This window comes from Uloborus diversus, chromosome 1 (assembly GCF_026930045.1).
Source record: "Uloborus diversus isolate 005 chromosome 1, Udiv.v.3.1, whole genome shotgun sequence".
NCBI lineage: Eukaryota > Metazoa > Arthropoda > Arachnida > Araneae > Uloboridae > Uloborus > Uloborus diversus.
In genome coordinates this window covers 146663427-146677814 of record NC_072731.1, presented here as the reverse complement: position 1 = coordinate 146677814, position 14388 = coordinate 146663427, and the positions used below count along the sequence as shown (strand labels likewise).

General features: G+C 33.9%; 1 pseudogene; it reads left to right on the top strand.

Moving 5' to 3' along the window:
• Nucleotides 1–212: 212 nt before the first annotated feature.
• The window catches only part of LOC129216160 (H2.0-like homeobox protein), a 145456-nt pseudogene continuing 131280 nt past the window's right edge, over nucleotides 213–14388 (top strand).

The window sequence follows — 14388 nt, the reverse complement described above, 5'->3', positions numbered from 1 at the left end:
TTGATTTGACATCATCAAAAATCTTATTATTAGCACAGGAAAATAAAATGCAATAAAAAGAGTTGCGATAAGATGAACAATGCTGTCATATAATGAAATTTTTGAATGAAAAAAGTAATTTATTCCAGAGCCGTAAAAGATTTAAATAATGATTTTTCCAAAAGAAAAAATTCCTACTTTTCAGTAAAACTGACTCACAACGGTCATACCAAATGCAAGAGTTTTACATGATGCAAGCGAACGGCTGTGGGTCAAGTTCGCCACCATCCTTCCAAAATCACTCCCAGATACACCAGCAACAGATGGCCCCTTCCCCAAACCAAGGCTTAGCGCCACTCCGGACATGGCATCCTCATGTGTACGCAAAACCGCCGAGGTATCCTACTCCTCACTTTATTGCAGACATACTTGGCTTTCGGGACAGAAGATCACCTATTTCACCATTTATGAACAATAACTTCTGCTCAGACGTTATGAACAACAACAACAATAATAATAGTAATGGCAACTACTGTCCCATGAGCCCTGTGCCACAAGATTCCCTCACTCCGGTCCCTCTAATGAATGGCACACCAAAACAGATCATACCCCTCATGCCCCATACAGAAATGAGGACTGCACCAGTGGAGCAACCTCTGAATCTTTCATGTCCTGAAAGCAAGAAGTCATCCTCTCCTTTTCGATCTCCACCAAGGGACCACGAAAACTCGAACGGTGTCATCCCTAATAATTCTTCGGAAACTCTGGTCATTCCAAATGTCGTCTGTAAATTAAGGCTCGATTTATCAGGTACTCCACCCGGAAATACTCCGGTACGAAGTGAAAGGAGCCCACCAACCGGTGGTAACATTTGCATCAGGCCAGTAGAAGGCCTTATCGGAACTAATGCATGTCATGCCAAGGACTGTACATCGACTTTGAACAATCCTTTGAACATGTCAGACGGAAATCCAGTACCAATAAAAGGTAAGGACGCTTATTTATTGTGAAACATAACCCTATAAATAATAATTCATTACAAAACTTTAACCTTCTGCAATAGAAAATAGAAGTCTGACTTTGAGAGATAATAATTAGTTAATGAATATACAGCCTACTGTTCTGTGAATTAGTTAGTTGTTAATAACTCGCTAAAGAATGGTTGAAAAAACATTATCAGACACAATGCTTATCGCATTCACAAAAATTTTCATTATTTGTGGGAATGCAAATTGAATTTATCAATTTTAATAATTTATTTAATGAAAATTTTTCTTTACAAAACAGTTTTTTTTTTTAATTCAAGCCCAAGCAAGCTAAAAACTCCATTTTAAACGTAATTTTTAACTTAAAAAATGCACAAAAATTACGTTATAACCTCTCCTATTAAAAACTCAAAGTAAATTGCTTTGGGTTTTTTTCTAATACTATCCAATATTTTGTTTTGTATTGCGTTTGCTGCCGGGGGGACACCGGGGAGAACTTTACACAGGGTTATGTAAAGTTCTTTCTTGGATTTCAAACACTATAGAGAAAAAAACTGAAACGAATACAGCAAAAAATAACATTTAAAATGATGAAGAAAAAAAACAAATTTTATTCATATGTCTTATAAATGTTCTTTGTAAACTATCGGTCACACGGCATACATCAGAGCGATAGTCATCAATTTCTGCCACACTCTACTCAAAGTTGTACTATCAACATTATTGACCGTACATCGGATTCTTGTGCACTTTTTCTTTTGAGGGTATGAAAAGGATGAAGTTTTCCTTTTGCCAAGATTTAGAAGAAGCTTCGGGAAAAGATAACACGTGCTGGCCATAACGTTGATGTACCATGTCAGGTAGGGTAAGGCAAGAACTTTGGACTCTCGCAATGATGTATTAAACCGCGTGACCACGTGTTTTTAAATAAAAGAAGCATGCAAGATGCATAAATAAAACTTGAATTGCCTATGCATTCTTTTTCTGCTACTTTTTTCAGGTAGGAGGGAGGGGGGTCTGTAGAATTTGAAAACTCTCCAAGGAAACAATGAATTACTGTATATTTGTAAATCAAAATCGCTTTGAAATGGGTTCTGGTTGGAATTTTTAGTGTTTACTAACTGGTTTTATTTTACCATGGGAGAGACTGGGTATAGTTGGTACGCATTTTGCATTCAGGTTTTTCTTCTTTACTACTAATGTTTCGTGAGAAAGAAAATTTTGTGTGTTATTATTAATACTTTTCTAAGAAATAATGATTTAAAACCTTTGTTGACACAATTTTTTTCACATAAAAAATAAAAATTAAAAAAAATCCTTAAGATTTTTTTTTTTTTTTGAAGTGAATCAACTATACCCAACGTAGGTTTAAGGGATACACAAATGAATAAACTGTTTTACTGACGTAATAAGCAACGAACCAAGTTTTTTAAAAGTTGTTTTTAAAGAAAATTTTCACAAAATGTTTAAAGTTTTAATCCTAGTTAGTTAATAAACGTTATTTTGATTTACGGTTAACATAAGAATGGCTATTTCCTCCGAAACACGCTCTTTCTAATATTCCAAGAGAATTTTCCTTTTTTTGAGTTCTTTTTGGTAATTTCTAAGCATTTCTGGAAAAAGAAAAACTCTTATACAGTGAAACCTGTGTAAGTTGACCACTTGCGGTGCACTAGTGGTCAACCTAAGCAGGTGTTCAACTCAGAGGTTCTTTTACATGATAAGGGCTAATTCCGTGCCTGAAAAAAGTGGTCAACTTAGACAGGTGGTCAACTTACAAGGGTGGTCAACTTCACAGGTTTTATTGTAATTTGTAAGGTATTACACGGTATCATTCAAGGAATACAGTATTATCTTTATTAATGAGATATAATTACTTAAATACCTTATACGACAATTGTAGCTGACCATAAAAATTTACTTTTGTGCACAAAAACATTTTTTTACGAATAACTTTCAAACAAAAATACAAGTTTTTCTTCGTGCATGTTATACAGTTTTAAAGGACGTAATCAAGGATTTAAAATGTGTAATAAGGAGAGAAACTTGTATTAACAGCGTTTAAATAACCAATCAGATCAACTTATCAACATCAGATATGTTGAATCATCTCTTGCACGCAATTGAATTTTGCTTACAAATATTTATTCATCTATTGAAAGTCAAAGGGAAGCAAGCACATAACTGGAATAAAAGATAAAGTCCTAAGTAGCAATCATTTAAAAACGATAAGCCAGTTAAACAGCTAACCCTTCTTTTAAAGCTTTTGGGAGTTTCTGCATCAAAGTCTCATTTATACGTAATTCTCAACTGCTTACTATGGTTAGTAATAAAACTATAATGTTATTTCAACTATTGATAAAGTTAACACAGCTGTAAATTTCGGTGAAGTTTTTAATTCGTATTTCGAGACTCTACTTAAACTTAATTAATGTATCGAGCTGTCACGACAAATGAAATTCCTATGAGTATTTTCATAAAGTGTTCATTAAATAGATAACTTATGTTTCCCATACTCTAATCCAGCTTTCAATAGCGCAACCCAGCAAAAGACATTACTTGCCATATTGAAAATCTCTCGCAGTATTTGGCGTGTGTCACATTCAACAAGGATAATATGACAGCGACTTTTCACTTTTCACTCCAGGGTCTAACGTACCTACCTATTAGTGGTTTAACCAGTTGGATAGGACCCTAAAGACTCCTCCGATTTTTTGATCCAAACCAGAAACCGAGCAATCTCTGGTGCAGTACCCCCAGAGGTTTCGTTTCACTTGGAGGACTTTGTGACTCACGAGCATATTTAACGTCCCCCATGTCACCATAAATGAAGACGATGGATCTTCGACCGGTTAAAATCGAACCCGGGACTACCCAGTCACAAGTCCGATGCCTTACCGATTAGGCTCCACAGCCTTTATAACAGTGACTGCATTTTTTTAGAGAATTTGTCAGCAAACATCTATTCAAAACAATTTACAATTAGTGTTGAAAGATTTTTTCCTATTTTTCTTTTCAAATTGTGAGCAAAGGAACATAATACACGTGAGTAATCTCCCATTCGAAGGTGTGTAACAAGGATTCTTTAGAGGAGTATGAAGAAATAAAGGTACAATAAAACCAGTGAAGTTGATCACCCTTGTAAGTTGACAACCTGTCTAAGTTGACCACTTTTTTTCAGGCACGGAATTAGCCCTTATCATGTAAAGCAACCTCTGTAAGTTGAACACCTGCTTAGGTTGTCCACTAAAGTAGTGCACCGCAAGTGGTCAACTTACACAGGTTTCACTGCACATAAATTCCTTTTTGATGCCACTTTTAACGAATTACTGAATCAAAATGTTTTGTTACAAATATCACACGAAAGGCAGTAGATGTAAAGGAATTGGTGTACATATTATTAATTTATGAATGCCGATTAAAATTCAATTTAAGTGATTCTCCTGTTCAATCTTTACAATGTTTCATGCAGGTTGAATAACAGTTTTATCTGGAGAAATAGGCTAAAATCTTTTGTGCTTTGTGTTCTTGCTTCTTGCTTTTCTCCATATTTTATCGCAACTTAAAAGAACATATAAATAGAAGTAGAGAAGTTTTCTTTCGGATGATTACATTCTCTTGAAAATCCACAAGCAGCTCTAAATATGTGCTAAAGGGTTTGCTCTAATGTCTTTTTTAAAAGTCATAAAATTTAGTGACTCAAAATGACTTTGGTGAAATATGCATCTATTTGTGGAAGATTTCTATCCAATGAATCAAGCATATGTGGGGAAAATCATTCATTGGTATAAAGGGATTTTCATTTCTTTATGAACATCATTATTGTTCGTTATTTTAGTTTATAAGAAAAATACTTCAGGTGTACGAAATGTGAGCTAAAAATATTAATATACGTAAATGTTTCACAAAAAAATGTACAAAAGATTGTTTTTCCAGCTTGGAAACTGTAGATAGGAAGCATTTTGTCAGGTTAAGAGAAGTTTTCGAGCATTAAAAATCTTCTTTCTAATGACTTATCAAAGAATCGAAGAAAGAACAGATTGTCAGATTTAGGTGTGAAAGAAGATTATCATTTGTACTAAAAATATTTTTATAGGCGGATTTCTGAAGACATTGAAGAATCAATAACTGCAGGCAGGGGCGTAGCTAAGAGGGGGGTTTTGGGGACAAAACCCCCCCGAAACGTTAGTCTCAAAAAAAAAAAAAAGAAGAGAGAAGAGAAAGAAAAAAAAGAAGAAAAGGAAAAAATTCCAAGTATATATATATATATATATATATATAAGAAGTAACCCCCCCTCCCCCGAAAGTCGGGTCCAGCTACGCCACTGACTGCAGGGTTGTCTCTTTGCATTTATCAACTTGGAATGAAAAACAATGAAAAGTTGCTGTTCTAATTGCGATAAACTTTGTTCAATAACAGAAACAATTTTTACAAAATTATTTTTTAATTATTACATTTCATGCATTAAACAAAAATAACAAATATATTTTTATGTCTATCTGCGATTAAGTTGTGATTTATTTTTCCTATTAGTATTGTTGCTCAGATTTTTCTACAGTCTGAGGCGATTTTTGCTGAATCTTTTCAAATTTACTACTTTGAAACGAATATTTCTAGTGGGGTAAGCGAATAAGTATACCGACGTCGAAGAAACTCAAGTTGATGCGATTTTTACAGGCTTTTAAGTAGTATAAAATTCTTTGGGAGAAAAGAGAGTTTATATGCAACTTTAGGACCCTAACTTCAAATTTGGGGATGTTTGGATTTCTTTTCTAATTTCGAAAATCCTCCCGTGTGAATTACTAAGGCACAAAAATTCCACCGCACCTAAATTGCTGAAGCTACGAAGTAAGCTGGGGATTTATATAAGGATTTATATTATTCGTATTAAGATATTTTCAGTTTTGCAGTGAAATTAGTATATCCTTCTATCTGAAGAAGTTCATTTACTGGATATAATAATAAAAAAAAACTTATAAATTTAAAATGAAACTGGATAAATTGAATACGATTTCAGATTTTTAATGTAGTTTTGAAATACGTTAAACGTTCCTGAAAAAGATATTTTCTTCCTATTACCTATATGCAGGATTCTTGTATCATCTCAATTGCCAAGAATTTGTTATATTTACAGAGTTTTTTTCCCCGTTGTCGACAAAATTTCGTTCTTGATCTTCATTTTTACATGTTTATAACAACTTAGAAAATTGATGAATACGTAAAATATCTATTTACAAAACTGTACTTTCTTTGTTACAAGCGTTATCGATATTGCATTCAAGGCATACATTCATCCTTTTTCGTCAGCAGCGCTCGAAACCATAGAAATATTTTCACAATTAAACGTACGCTGAATAAACCTAAATGGAACGTCAATTTAAAAGAGGGACCACAGTACAATACATCTGTACGACAAAATAAGAAGAGAAATAATATGTTGAATGTCTCGAAATCACGCGTCATAAACTGACTCGAAAATATCTTGGCACGAATTAACAAAATTCTTAACTGCAAATGCCTCGAGCCACCACTTAACTCGACTAAAATAATGCAGTCCGGCGCAACATTCATTGTCGCGAGCAAGCTCAGCCACAAAACGCATTCCCTCCCAACAGCAAAACGCTTACTAAATACTAGACAGTATCATCTGGGGTCAACTACAGCATAAATTTTCGGTGAGTAAGCTATCATGAGTTCCCCCTCCCGAACGAATTACTCAACTGTCTTAATAAACGGCGGCTCATTCTCCGCCGCAGCCTGAGTGGGAAAGGTAGGGGAATGTTGTTTTAAAATCTTTCGCAAATTCGTTTTCGAGCAAGGAGGGAGTGTTGGATATCATGAAAGGGGTGCTCTTCAATAGCCTCAGTGTTTCTGTTCAGCAGACATGCGTTATTTGTACCGCATGGATTAGTGAAATAAGATGAGCCCCAATCTTTTGGGGAGGATGAGATGGGGGGGGGGGGTTCTCGATTTACCGAATAATAAAATATGGACATGCAGCCATGCCTACATGAATTGAGAAGAGACATTAGACACCACTAAAAAAAGGATTTTTGACAGAAAAAACAATAATTTTTCCGAATTGACAGACAAAATTTTCCAAACAAGTCTGTTTTGGTAGGTCACAATAACCTTCTTTGTCCTTCTATTGCTTTTGGCTGTGCGTGGGACGCAGCAAGATTGAGGAGTTAAAGTTAACCCCTCCCCCTCCACCCCACTGGAATTGTTTAACTGATAAGTCCAAACTATCCTAGAAGCTTGTACTCATAAAAAGAATGTTAAAAAAAACCCTGCTCCCAGGAGAAGAGTTTGGCAACGCTAACATCTGTCCGTATTAGAAGGTTTTTGTATCAGAATCACTTGTAACTTTTGACAGTGCAATACTTTCAAGCTGAAAAACAATGTGTCTTCTTAAAAAGGACAAATCAAAGTACACAATTTTATATTTCTTATACAGTCAGTATAATCTAAAAATACAATTGGGGAAAATATTAAAACCTTATTTAAACAATACAAAAAATCAAACAGCAATAGTGAAAATTTTCATGTCCTTGTTATTATCCTTTCACTTTTCAGAAATTAGTTTTGCATACTTTCTGAAATTAAATGCCAGCAAGGGTCATTGGGATTCCCTGATTTGTAGTATGCTGCTAGTTGACTTCGGTCCAGGAAGGCATTACAATAAATGTTCACCTGACACTCATTCTGCAAAAGAAAAAAATCCTCTCTAAAAAACAAGGGAAAAAACCGAGGACGAACTTGAAACATAATTAAAGAAAAATAGTGAATCTTTTGAACAACATTACGTATGCGACAGATTCTCAAGGGAATAGGGGAAATTTTAAACGCTCAATATATCGCTGACAATATTCCACTGAAAACCGTCAGGAGAAACTTTTAATATTCGTTTCCCAAACACTAGATAAATATCTGTATTTGAACTTTCACTCATAGAGTACCTTCGTTATTCCAAAAAACGAATAAACATTAAAAAGACGCTTTAAGTTTTTATATCTATTTAACAAAAAAAAAAAAAAAACATTTTCTGCAACTCTAGTTTTTCTAGGCACGCTTCTGAAGGGAAAGAACAGTCTCTGAAAACTCTAACTGAATAACAAAAAAAATCTACATAAGAAGTCCATAAAAAACACATTATGTTCGAATTCCGCTCAACAGCGACCCACGGACGAACAAATCGAACGATATCTTAAAAGACCAATTATAATCATAGCCATCCACAGGATTGCTCGACCCTCTAGAACTCGAAGAGTAACGCGAAAAAAAAAAAAAAAGGCTTCCTTTGCCCTTTATTCTCGCTTTGTAATCGGATATCCTTGTAAGAGACCATCTTCGTACTGTTTCTGGGTTCTAGTAGGTAAGCTTTCCCTCTTCTGCTACAGTGGGAAAAGAGAGATTATGTTCTGAGAATACCAGTAAACATATGAAAGACCAGGTGCTTTTTTCGTTTTGTAAAAATATAAGGGTGGATTGTATTGTCCGCTATGCCTCGGAATGGTTCTTCTTTTTTTTTTTTTTTTTTTTGGTAGTACTTCTAAGGTTATAAAAAAAGTCTGAAAAAATATCAATGCGTAAGACATCGACATCAGGAATTTTATTGTGCTTAAGATCATACGAACCTGTATTTAAGATCATAAGTAAATTGCGTTTTTTATTGACAAAAAAAAAGTCATTCTTTTTGTAATATAAAAAAATGAAGTCTCTTCTACTATTTTGATGAATTTATTAGGGTATCAATTGTTGAATAAAGATACCCATGAGAAACTACCGAAAAAGCAGAAATAACTGCACGACATTTGTTAAGATTTTTTTTTTTTTAACTTAATTTAAAAAGTGTCAGACAGTTTTAACTAGAAAAAAATAACGGATAAGTAACTTTGCTACCTGCTTGAGGTTTTAGATTTTTTTTTTTTTTTTCAAAAAAAAAATCTTACAGACAGCGAAATAATAATATACAGCTTGAAATATATCTCGCGCTCTCTACCAAAAATCACTAAGTCTAAACTCGAGTTCTGGAGGTTATAACTTGAAACTTTTGTATTGATTTGAAAAAAAGTAAAAAACATTTTACTGACCATAACTAACTCTTACAGTAAATATACTGCTATACTATTCCATTTAAATAATTCGTTAATGGATTAAAATAACTACATTTCGAAATTTAAACTTGCTACAATGATCCGTGGAGATTTTTTTTTTTTTTCTGTACTCCATAATTTTTACCGGAACGTGGACGATGTTTTATGTCTCGATTTTATTTATTTAATTTAGTTTATTATTTATTTATTTATTAGCATTTATTTTTAAGGGGGTGGAGAATCATTATCAGTTTTGCTACCTTAAAAGGGATATTTCAGATTAATTTGATGATTATAGAAGCGCTCCAATTAAAAAAAAAAAAAAGGTTAACAAAATTCCAAGCCCTGGGGTTCAATATATGAGAAAAACATTGCGCATTTCAAACTGTTTACTTTTATCTCCATTATTTATACGGAAATGGTCATCAAATAGTTGTTTCAATTGTTTCTTTTTATTGGTGTATATCTTTCGAGAAGGAATAAATATCGTTAAATAAACCATTTCGCTAGTCAAAAAGCTTCATAAAAAATTATATATAGTCTTATTTTCAAACAACTCAAAAACTAATTTCAAATTTCATAATTTTATCGAATTTATAAACACTACTAGAGTAACATAATGCAAGGTAGCCGAAAAATCCTTGACAAACTGAAAAAATTCATAGAAAAGCAACAAACTGTTGCATGAGATTTGCTCCGTATTACTTCAGAGGTTCAAGTATTTTTTTATGAAATCGTAAGAAATAAGGGAAAAGAAAAAAGTAATGATAAATAATCGATGTACGTTACAGTAATAAAAACAAACGCAGAGGGAGGTGCTTAATATTTTATTAATCAGAAAGCAATATTTTTCATTACTAGAGTTCAATGTGTGAACCGTTTGTGGACATGGAATGAACTTGCGTACCCTTTAGATGTGGTTCGAGCCACAATGCACAGAAGGGTGGAACTCTAGCAAAGTGTAAATAAGTTACAAAAGATTATAAAACTGGGAGAAGATATGTAACTATAGCATATAAGCAATTCCTACTGATCGAAGCCTTTTTAAACAAGCATACACTGAACCCACTGACACCAAAAGACATCATTGGCGATACAAAAAAAGTTCAATAAAAGTATTCAAAAGCTGAAAAAAATAAAAGGTTATTTTGTAAGAAATCAGTTCATACATTAGACACTGAAGACCTTTTTGATTATATGTCAATGCGTAAATAGGAAAAATAACTCAAGCAATGGAAACATTTTGCCCGCACTCTGCTCATACATAACGGCTAGCTTATCACACTTAAAGCACATGACGTCGACTGGAATCAAAGCAGTAATGTGGCACATTTCATGTTCCAGGTGCTCAATCCATGCATACAACCAACCTCACAAAAGCGTTGCATATTATGCCTCAAATTGGGGTTGGGGAGAAGAAAATGTGTGTAGATGCCTTTAGGCATCTACACACATAATGTTTAAATGTTTAAATGTTCGTAGAGTTTAACTCTTGAATATATCAGTGATAACTGTCTTGATGGTTGAAAACTTAAGTATACATATTTGAAAAAGTCTCAGCCAGCATAAAAGGTTTCAACAATTTTTATTCAAGGCAAATTAAGGATTCTAAACAGCTTCTAACATTTACGTTTGCTGGTAAATCCTCATCAGAGCCTCCCACAGTGATGCAATGGGGTTAAATCAGCAATAAAGCCCTGGCAAAGAATAAACTCAAGATGATGAAAACAAGATTAAACATCAAAACTATACCTAATGTAAACTTCACAAGAACAGCAACGTGGCATGCCACAGCCCGTGTCATGATTTCGCAAGGGGACTTCGAAACAGATGTATTTATTACCCATAACCCTGAAAAATATTTCCTTTTCTACCTGCTTCTAAGATTCTCTTTATGCTATTCCGGTAGGCAGGGGTGATACATTTCTTCCAGGAGCAAATGAGCATTCCTCTCCCCAAATACCCCAAAGCCTAGAGCCCTCAGAAAGAAAATACCCCGAAAAAAAACCCCTTAAAATTTTAGTGGTGCAGTGTGTTCCATTACCCTTTCTAGTTGGGTACCACTGCGGTAGGGTACTTTCAGAACATGCATACCATGTCCACAGATCTTCTATTGCTATGAATGAATGTTCATCTGCTAACCCAAAAATGAAATGTAACGAATGCTCAAAGTATTTTAAATTGAAAAGCAGTTAAAAGTCATTTAATTATGTAGGCATACTATAGACATAAACAGTGCTTAATTTTCACCAAAAGGAGTGCAAGTAGTCCCTACAATTTATTTTTACGCTTAATAGCCTAAATTTCGCGTAAAATATCAAAACTTACATAGAATTGAAAAGAAATGAAAGATCTTAGCTCTCGTGAGCTTCTATGCAAATTAAGCCCAGGAGAGGTAACAGTCTAAGGCTATCTGAAAATCTTATCACAATAGTCTTTTTTTTTCTTCACTTTTGAAAAATATTTTGCACATATATGAGATTTTTGTTATGCAAAAATGTGTCGTCTTCGAAATCTTTATTCAATTTTCATCCCACCATTACTCTGCCCGTTAGAAACTCCTCTGTAAATTAAGAGACAATTCATTCTTAACCCTTGCTCTTTAACAAACAAAATTAAAAGAACTCTTTCCGCTTAAGAAACTTGTCGCGACTTGTCACACCTCGCTCTCATTGCACCCCGAAAACCGTTTTTCACTCTTAAATAGTCCACTGAATAGCATAAAAAGCAATACTAAAAAAAAAAAATAAGTGAAAGAAATTTGATGTAAAAATAAAAAGCGAAACAAATAGAGAAGGATAAAAAAGAAGTAAAAGAGTCAAAAAAGAAAAGGTTACAGTTTGAAAAAACATTAAGCGGTTTTTGTGCAAACAAGAAAGCAGCCAGTTTCTTTAAGGTGCAGAAAATCACTTGACGTTATTTGGTATTCGGTTCGCATTCTAGACATCTATAGGGTCCGGGAGTATTTATTCTGCCCTGCTCCCTTTTTTCCTCCTACCCTGCCATTTCCCCATCCGTGTTTCCCCAGAGCCCTTCAATTCTTTCCTATCAATTCGCCCCCATTTGGTAGGGTTACTGGACAAGGATTGCTTTGGTGCGTGTGATTGTTCCGGGAATAAGCTCTGATAGTGTCGCCAAACATTCGCCAAGGAAGCAAAATCAGAATTATTTGGAATTGATATAGGTCTTAATTCTACATCATTAACAACAGGCTTCAGGGACGAGTTGAGGATTTCGAAACTTTAATAAGAGTCTGTAAAAAGTATTTTTCTGAAGTAAATTTAAAGAAAAAAAGTTAAAAGGGTTACAGTCTTTATACATATTTTTTTTTTTAAATCATTTTTGAGCTAAAACCATTTTGTGGAAAGTAAATGAAACAGAAGTTAAAAATGCATTCTGAAGCACTTTATTTTATTATACTTTATCTTACCATTCCTGTTAAGTAGTGTGTGTATGTATTTATTAAGTACATGAAAAATATAAATATATCGTCACCTCAGAGCAACAATAGGGTATCTTAATGTTATTTCTGAGATTAGATGCGTTAGTGTTGCTTTGAGGTGACGATATGTATATATTTGTTATTGATATTTTTATCAGCTAGTTAATCCGTGAAATTCAACCAAAATTAAACATTTTTATGAAAAATTCTGACTTGATTAATTTTTGTAAACATTAAGTATGTTTCATGACCAATTGCTGTCAATTGGTTTAAAAAGAACTTAGATCAATTTTTTAATGATGTACATGCACCTTTTCCGCAGTTTAGATTTTTCAAGAAAAAAGGAAAGTGATCTTTTTCTACTTCCGCCGAACGAAACAATCTGCTCCTTTTAAGTAACAATAGAATGGTGTCAACCCGAAAATAAAGTTAGAATCCAAAGCTGTTGCAGCCATGGCTGCGAATTCGAGGGTAAATGATGGACTGACTTCCGGAATATTAAAACCTCCGACTCTGACTCTTTTACCCCAAATCAATCCGACTCTTCAGCCTTACTTGCAGCAGTTCTCCAAACATTTATTTGAAGTGAAGTTTCGTTTTTTAACAGATTCTTGATTAATCTCATTAGGTTAGGTTCCTTGAGTCACTTTGGGCAATTCCACGAAAAGTGGTCCTGAAACACCAAAAATTTTTTATCCCATAATATAGAGACAAATTTCATTTTTTGACAAAGAAATATCTGCTCTTTTCAATTCCTGCATCATTTTTGAGTTTAAAATATTTTTATATCAGATTTTGCCATTTTTTTACTAAATCATCAAATTTTTCTTTTGGAAAAACTATGAAATATCATGAACACAGATGCTTTACTATGATTATGTGTCATTTTTCAAAGACTTTTGATAAGTTCTTAACCCCCCAAAATATGCAGGTCACTTTTTATTAGTCACACATGTAACGCAAAAGGAACAAAAGATTTCCTCCAAAGTTAAATTGGGGGGGGGGCAAGAAGAAAAATATCTCATATCATTAATTAACTTGATATATAATACTTGTAACCTGACTTTCATCTTCAAACATTCGACAGAAAATTTTTAACGAAGCTTTTTAAAAGATGTCACACACGTAACTCTCCTGAATGATTTTCATTACAAGTTTTGCATTTGAATGAAAAGGGGAAAAGTACTTTACATAATTTAACTAAAAATATTGTGTGCTGGCACTGAATCCAAGACTCAATGAGTGTTAAAATAACAATAATAAATAATGATAAATAAATAAATAAAACGAACAAATTAAGAATTGTTGTTTTCATACTCAAAGAGCAATTTAAGCTAACTACCAAACGGCACTACTTGAGAGTCACCGATCTGGATGAAATTCTGGATTTAGACCAAATCGCAGTAGATATGAACCCAGGTAAAACGGTTTGACTGCATAGGCCCTAGTTCGGCTGCAATGGTGGTCTGAAGTCTTTATTTGAGTCCAGAAAAGCAATGGTTTTTCCTTTGAAATTAAACTTTTTTAAAACCTTTTCTTGCATTTGCATTATAGTATGAGCCAATTAAATGCATTCCCAACACAGGATGACCCCCCCCCCCCCTTTCTTCACACTTGCAATGGACGCCGAATGTCTTGGCATGATAGATATTGTCCCTAAGTTTCAAATTCCAATAAAAACGCCATTGCAATTCTGGAGCACTGCAAATCAGTGTGGTTGAGACGACAAAAACTTAAGAGCCACGAATCTGGATAAACTTCTGGATTTATGCTAATTCATACTAGATATGAGCCCAGGTAAACTAGTTTGAATGCATAGGCTTTAGTTTGGCACCAAAGACGATCTAAATATGCGTGTTTGGCTCTGGAACTGCAATTTAGCCT